Source organism: Odontesthes bonariensis, chromosome 8 (assembly GCF_027942865.1).
Source record: "Odontesthes bonariensis isolate fOdoBon6 chromosome 8, fOdoBon6.hap1, whole genome shotgun sequence".
Classification (NCBI taxonomy): Eukaryota; Metazoa; Chordata; class Actinopteri; order Atheriniformes; family Atherinopsidae; genus Odontesthes; species Odontesthes bonariensis.
The window spans coordinates 3,886,817-3,895,613 of NC_134513.1; positions in this window are offsets into that span (position 1 = coordinate 3,886,817).

The following is an 8,797-nucleotide window of genomic DNA, read 5'->3' on the forward strand; positions in this document are numbered from 1 at the left end:
TCATTTTTTTTTGGTATAATTAGCTCAAAAATAGTTGATTTGCCTTATTTGTATTGCTATGAACATTCTGATGTAAGTTAAGCTGCAGAATTCTTACTTTTTAAAGGAAACATAACTATAAAATCAATATTGAGAGTGTGTTTATGTGTAAATTAACATTTCATGCTTATATTTATGAGCATAAATCAGTTTTTATCAATTTTTATCTCTCTCATACTCACTTTCTGGCTTTATTTCAGGTTTGTTTAACCGTCTTTATTGAAGAATTATGCAAATTTACACATATTTGGACAGATAATGGGTCACAATGGGCACTTTGGTGCACGTTTAACGTGCAGAGTATCTGAGTCAAAATGATGAATTTTGTGAAAACTGGGAGAACTTTACTGAAAATTAGCACACAAACACACATCTGCTCCCTGATATGGTTTAATTGGACATTACGTGTTCTGCTGTCTGGATTTATCGATCTTTTTCATGCATGAGTCAAGTAAACGGTCTTTTTTTTTGGGTATAATTAACTCAAAAGAAGATGATTTGCCTTCTTTGTATGGCTATGAACATTCTGATGTAAGTTAAGCTGCAGAATTCTTACTTTTTAAAGGAAACATAACTGTAAAATCAATATTGAGAGTTGTTTATGTGTAAATTAACATTTCATGCATATATTTATTAAAAGTTTTCTCAATTTTTGTCTCTCTCATTCTCAAAATACAGACTTTGTGGCTTTATTTCAGGTTTGTTTAACTGTCTTTATTGAAGAATTATGCAAATTTACAAATATTTGGAGAGATAACGGGTCACAATGGGCACTTCGGTGCACGTTTAACCTTTCACGTGCACAGTATCTGATCACATAAGGCCGCTGTGCATGCACTGATGCAATAAGAGCAAAGCTGACTTTCTTTTCTGCAGCCGTCTCGGGGTGAACTGTGATTTTACGCAGAGTTACATTAAATAATACTCAGAGCCTCTGTGCGTGTGCCAGCATGAAAAACACTCGTCCTGTGCATTCCAGCTGCTCCGTGGACGGCGAACATGCTCTCACATACAGTAGGCCACGCCCACATGCCCCCCTCCATCCTGCGTTTGGCTTCCCCACATCACCCCAGGGATGTGACTCAGGCCACTTGTACAGTAAAAGCGCCCTCTTATGTGGCCAGAAACAGACTCATGCATACACACAAAACACTTTGCCATCTGGGACTCATTTCTCCAGCTCCCCCCTCCTCGCCGCCCCCATCCAGAACAGCTGTGGCGGAGGCTTTCATGTGTTGCAGTGGGCAGGCAGAGGAATGCCGGGCGAATGGCCCTACGTGCTCCGACAGAAGGTAAATTACAGGGAGCCGCATCGCGCCATAACTCTGGAGACGACGCAGTGGCCGCTTTGGTGCTTGTGGCCGAGGTCTGCATCAAATCCTCTGACATTTCTTTCCCTGCTCGTACAGATGTGCCGCAGGAACACGTGTGTTGGTCTTCGCATTTCGGGCTCGATAAATCCTATAAATCATGGGATATGAATTTGATTTTGGCCGGTTATTTACGACGTTGTAATCTTTCACACCTCAGAGGCAGTGATAATGGCGTTTCAAAAATACTAGTGTTTCACTGAGGGTCGAATCTAGATCCTGAAACACTGGCTGTCAACCTTTTTTAACCCTCTGGGGTCGGAGGCATCATTTCAACTAGGGATGCACCGATACTGGTATCGGGCCGATACTATTCTAACATACTCGTACTCGATAAAGTGAACCGATACCATGAAGACCGCGATCAGAGGGTGTCCAAGTCCTGGTGTGCGATATACAACTACACAAATATATATATATTTTATTTACTATATTAGTACTTTGTATGTACTTGTTTCATAATACAGAGGAAAACTCTATTCCTAAAAATAATAAAAATCCTCAGAGAACCCACATTTCGCTGTTAGTGCAGTTGCGCAGGTGGGAATTATAAGACTGTGACACATCAAAGGCTGAAGGACAACATGAAAACAGAGAAAGAGGGAAAATGGAGCGCTTTCTGGTGCGGAGCAAACCAGCAACCACCAGAGCAGAGACTGCCGACAACCCACCACCGAAAGAGAAGAGAAAAAACTGTCGACAGTATCATGAAAGTTACCGTCTTATGGCTTCAGTTGGACCGGGGGTGTCAGCAATCCTCAGCCCGAGTGCTTCCTGTCGGGAGAAGTTAGCTAATGCTAACTGAACTGCTAGTGAGCTAATGCTAACTGAACTGCTAGTGAGTTAATGCTAACTTAACTGCTAGTTAGCTAATTCTAACTGAACTGCTAGAGAGCTAATGCTAACTTAACTGCTAGTGAGCTAATGCTAACTGAACTGCTAGTGAGTTAATGCTAACTGAACTGCTAGTGAGCTAATGCTAACTGAACTGCTAGTGAGTTAATGTTAACTGAACTGCTAGTGAGCTAATGCTAACTGAACTGCTAGTGAGTTAATGCTAACTGAACTGCTAGTGAGTTAATGCTAACTTAACTGCTAGTTAGCTAATGCTAACTGAACTGCTAGTGAGCTAATGCTAACTTAACTGCTAGTGAGCTAATGCTAACTGAACTGCTAGTGAGTTAATGCTAACTGAACTGCTAGTGAGCTAATGCTAACTGAACTGCTAGTGAGCTAATGCTAACTTAACTGCTAGTTAGCTAATTCTTCTGCATCGGACTACCTAAGCATCTCCCACCACGTGATTGAGCACCTTCTTCTTTTCCCCGCTACCTGCCTGTGTGAGTTCTCTGCTCTGGTTAAACATGAAGAACAACAGGAAGTCGCGGCTCTCTGTTGAACAGGAGGTGCGAGTGGCCCTCAGTACCACCGAGGATTAAAGAAACCTGCGTGCCCCGACAGGCACATGTATCTCACTAATGTGTAAGTAGGCAAAATATTTACAATGGCACATGTTTCACTGATTGCTGAAATGTTGCATTGATGAATTGTAGTTTAGGACCATGAACAGTTCTCTGTGCTGAGTTTCTGCTGAGTTTCCTTTGCCTCGTTTTTAATTTAATTTTGTGACTTGTCTGGTTTAAATGACTGTTGCTGCTTTGATGAAGCCTAATTTGATAAAGTTTCAATTTGATTTTTTTTTTTTAAATGTAGACATTTTTAAATCCAGGTTAAAGACATTTTATTTCTCATGTGTCTATGCATGAAATATCTTTTAACTTATCTAGACTGTTGCCTGTTTTTATTTGTTTCTCTTTATATTCTTTTATGTATTTTTAATGCTTCTTGCACTCCCTGCTGCAATGCTTTTATTTTATGTAAAGCACTTTGAACTGTTTGTACATGAAATGTGCTATATAAATAAATTTGATTTGATTTTGATTTGATAACACGTGTTATAAGGACTATTTTGCACAATAGGTGTGCCTTGAGATTTTTACTTTTGTCCTTTGGTGTGCCTTGGGCACAAAAAGTTTGGGAACCACTGGGCTAGTGAGACCGAAACCTGTCTTCCAATTCATTACATTTTTTTGTGGTAGAAGTATCGGCATGTACTCAGATCCAAGTATCGGTATCGTATTGGTTTGAAAAAAAAAGTGGTATTGGGGCATCCCTAATTTTAACCTTATATTTCACCATCTTTGCCACGTTCAGTGTCGTTTGGCCTATTGTTTATTGTTTGTTTGCACTTTAATAAACCATTACAAACAAGAGTATATCACATAAAAGAAAGAAAAGAATAATCAGACAAGCCCCTTCACTGCCCATTTTTAAAACTCGTCTTAAAACCCATTTTTATTCCCTGGGTCTTAACCCAGCATGAGACTCTGTTTCTGTTATTGTTTTAATATTGTTGTTGTTTATTGTTGTTTTTGCATTGTTCTTGTGTTTTATGCCTATTTCGTGTTGTACAGTACTTTGTTTCAGCCACGGCTGTGTTAAAAGGCTTTATAAATAAAGTTGAGTTGAGTTGAATAAAATAAATAAATGAATATATATAAAAATTAGATAATAAATGATAAGCTGCAATGAATCAGTGCTGGAGAGGTTAGAAACCCTGGGAGGGCTTATCGAGAACCTAACCATTAAGATAAATAAACAAAATTAAATGGATCTTATCAGGATAAAACAACAAATGGATTAATGAGAGAGAGAAAAAAACAAAGAATAAAAACATCACAAAAATCAATAATCAAGAAATATATTACAATAAATCAAAGGACTAAATTGCAATGGCAACTATATACAAAAAATCAACAGTGCTGCCTCATCTTAAATCGGTCGTGTGATTTGGACGCTTTAAAGACGGTTTAAAGGTTTTTTGATGGGCTGGTTCATGCTCGGTGTCCACCACCATCTTTCATTCAAAGCTCGTGTCCTGCCGAGACCTCACACGCTTGTTTTAGACATGTTTTCATCTCTTTTAATTAGGGCGAGTTAACTCGTTATTATCGCGTTAATATTTTATCGCGCATTAACGCAATTTTTTTATTTTTATTTTTTATATTTTTTTTTTAAATCATTATTTTTGGGGGGTTTTGTGCCTTTAATGGAAAGTTCAGAGAGACAGGAAGCAGGGGGCAGAGAGAGGGGGAACGACATGCAGCACAGGGCCGTCCGTTATATTATTTATTTTATTATTGTAAAAGTCTGTTGCTCACAGGGTTTTATTTTTGTAAAAGTCTGTTGCTCACAGGCTTTTATTTTGTAAAAGTCTGTTGCTCACAGGCTTTTATTTTGTAAAAGTCTGTTGCCGTCTGCTGTGGAACCGGAAAAGAAAGTAATCGGCGGATCCACCAAACATGGAGAAGGGTACGGAACTTTTTCTCGGCCATTTTCATTTTAAATATCACTAGGCTGATATTTAAGAAGAATCTACATAATTTATCTTTAATTTTTCAGCTTTGCCTCCCCTCTCATTGAGGCGAAAGCTCCGCGATAATCCACACAACTAAGGTGGTAATCTTGAGTAATCTGCCGTCCTGCCATTCTTTCTGATGCGTGCCATTTATAAAATGGCCTAATCCTCATTTATTAGCCCAGTTAGCCTAAATATAGCCTCAACACACACGCGCTTGGTGGCAAATACAGGAAATGGCAAAGAACCAGTGTATTGATATTAAGCAGTTTAGCTTGTGTAAGGGCCAGTGTGTGTTTTAAAATACCACAAAGGACTCAGATTGGATTACACCGGCCGAGCCACATTTTTCTACATGCTGGGAGTGAAAAAGCAGGACAGGAAAGGGTGTAAGTGTTGCTGTCAGGGTGAAGTACACTTAGATGATGCTCAGGTTTGATGGTTTTATACGAGCTTACAGGCAGGGAGCATTTATTAAAGCCTCCCAAACAATGGATTATTTTTTCCACCACGTTTGTTTCCCTTTTTGTTTGTGCCATGACAGAAGAAGGTTTTTGATCCCTTTAGAGCAGAGATGCTCACTATTTTTTTCATAAGAGCCACGTTGGCAGAGTAAAATCAAGGTTAGAGCCACTTTTACAAAAACATACTAAAGTCCCATTTTGCAAATATGCATTTCTACATATAAAACATCCCACAAAAAAAGAAACAACACAGCCAATACATGTTCAATTCAGACTATATTTACCTTAATACTGGGATGAGCAGAAACTGGCGTGCATGTCCTCGACTTTCTTCATGTTGTATTTGTAGTTTGTTGTTGTAAACATAGTAAGACATTCAGGATGAGCATGGTTTTTGTGCTGGTTTTTGCCCTTTTTTTTTTGCCCGATCCATTGTGCCTGCATCCCGCGCTGGCTAAAGGAGCTAGCGTGCTCTGCGGTCAAGTGTGAGGTGGTTTAAGCGGGCTGCGTTGCCAGGTTTAATAGTTCCCCCTTTAGGAAACACCATTAAGCCTTAATTAATACTTGAAAAAAATACTTAATACTACAAAAACGCAAACTTAATTTTAATACTCAACGCATACTTAACACATACTTCTACTACTCATACTGACTTTTTTCCCGGATGCATACTAGATTCTCTGAAATGTTGGGTATGCATCATGAGGTTACTACTCATACTCAAACTACCCAAGATGCAACGTAACGTGACGTCGCCGATCGTCATTTCCTGTCAAAACGGCAGTTTCAAGCTAGCTACAACGAGGCTAGGTTCACTTCCTGTTTTCAAAACAAAAGCACCAATTGTATGGTAATGGTTTTCCCTATGATAAAAGGCAACGGGTATTTTATTTTGTGAAAATAACAGGAAGTGCGTTGCTCACTGCGGCTAGCTTTAGTAGCGCCGAATTCGTCAAAAGAACTGGTTTATACTCTATGACCTGGACCAACCTGCACACTTAGGGAGTCACGACCATGATGAAATGGTATATCAAATATGAAAACATAGAATAATGGTCTGAATTTGTGGCTACAGGCCATTATGGTACCACAGATACTGTTTGAATGGTGGCACGCAGTGGTTCCAGTCTTGTTGGGACTCATCTTGGGTTCTAAGACGAGGAAACCTACTGAAGAATTAAAGAAATGACCAAACACGAGAAACAGCTGGTTGTGATTTTTTTTTATTTTTATAACTTAAAACATAGAATGGCAAAACAAAACAGAGTTGTTGAGCTACAAAAATCCAAATCCGTCTTGTGGCCCTTTAAGAAATACACAAAAGAACAAATTTAGTTGACTCAGTAAAGCCTTTCTGTGGTTACTGTAAAACACAAAACCTCATCAGGAGACCAAACAAAAAAGGCCCTGTTAAATGATATAAAGTTATATATTATCAGAGATGGGGACTCAAGTCACTGTGACTTGGACTCGAGTCGCTGTTTTGATGACTTGTGACTTGACAAAAAATAAAAGACTTGAGACTCGACTCTGACTTGGAAGTTAAAGACTCGACACTTGAGTTGAGACACGATGACTTGAATGACTTGTTGTTATTCAGTTCATGTTTTCAGTTTGAATATAAAATTAATAAATTAATTTAAAAAATAACATGGATTACCCGGTAGGAGCGCAGGCTGAGAATGGCGTCATGATTGGATCCCTACCCTGTCAGTCAGCCATGCCCTCTCTACATACCTTAGTGTTTATTGGAGAGAATAAACTCATATCAGATATGCATCAACATGTCAGCGGGACCCAGAGTCGTTGTCTTCGGCTTTCATAATCACCATTTTGACGCCAAAAGACGAACAGCAGAGTGCAAGACATGCGGCATCAACATCTCAGACAGCCAGACGACAACTTCCAACTTTGTTCCTCATTTGAAGATCCATTCTGACCAGTAAGTGCTTGTCAAATTAGCTAATATCACAGATTCTCTTACTACCAGATTCGCAACTCACGGTGCATTTCTGGTTTCCAACGAGGCGATTTTGGTTGCAGTTCCACCCTCTTTCCACGTGGGGCGCTCAATTTTTGGAGACCAGAATGAATGGAGTCCTATGGAGCTATACGCCCTAGCGTGCCCTTATCTCAAGATATAATTTTTTCTCTAGTAATTCGAATGTTGTGTTCGAAAGAGGATGTTTAGAAAATACCCATGGCTGAGTTTTAGATTTTTAGAGCCACTCATTTGCTTAAAAAAGGATTTTAAGTGTATATGACGTCATACATAGCTTACGACCGGAGATGCCGCTTTAAGCAAAGTCAAATGAAAGTGAACGTAACTGCGGAAAAGGTTTGGAAGAGCAGAGCTAACATAAGCGGAAAAAGTCCATCTTAATTCTGTTGTCGCTTGGTATGGAGCCAGCCGTCAAGCGGTGCCTCTGGTCGTAATTCATTCTTTCGCTGGTCGACCAGCTGTCATTAGCACAATGCTAGCGCGTGGTGGACAACAAGAAGCCAACCTGTAAGAAATCAAAGGGATATATGTACTTGTTAAGTAGATTTTTGACTTGAAACCCATGTTGAGCTCTCAGAAACTACATTCAAATCTGAGCGCTCTTGAGGAGACTTAGGTGAAACTGACCATTTGTAGCATCTAGCCCCATTGGGCCCCATTCATTCTGGTCTCCACCGACACGCCCAGTGGAATTCTGGTGGAACTGCAGCCAAAAAGCCGGTACAATGGGGCTTAATAGAGAGTGGCAAGGCTGTTAGATGGGGCTGTGCTAATATTAGCCTGTTAGCCTAGTCGGTAGTTAGCTAACGTTAGCTTGATATGATACAGGGTGGACAGGTTGGACACATTGGCCAATGATGTTTACTGACAGTTACTTATATCTTTGTGTTTTCACTTTATTAAGATCAGATTCTGCAGGTAAAATTGCAATAATAAGGTGACTTTGACTTGCCCAAGAAAAAAATACTTGGGATTTGAAAGCTAAGACTTGAGACTCGCACATGTGTGACTTGGTCCCATCTCTATGTATTATAATATCGTGTTGATGTCTTTCAAAAACTTCAACTTCAAACTCTAGTCTGAGCATTTACTACACGGGCCACTTTAGGCTGACATCTGTTTTGTCCGGGCCAGAAGAACGCCCACAGTGCCGGATCGCTGCCTCAGGTGGCCCGCATGCTATCTGGGTACGGTGGATCCTCCTCCATTCAGGGCCGTATGTTCGTTTCTGCAGCGCGTGTGGATGTGATTGCACGGTGGAGTCCGAGCCCTCTGAAATGCTGCAGCAGAGCGGGGCCCTTCTGTGCGGAGCGTAGTATCCTACGCAGCATTTGGCGAGAGCGAGCCGTGGAGAGAAATTTGACAAAGTGCCAAGCCGACCTCGTTTCCCCCACCCTGTGAGAGAGTGTTGCAGCAGCACTGTAGCAGTACGAGCCAGCTTGGCTCACTTAGCAGCCCCTGGATATATATCCACCCTGCGCTTAATACATGTAACTGAATACTC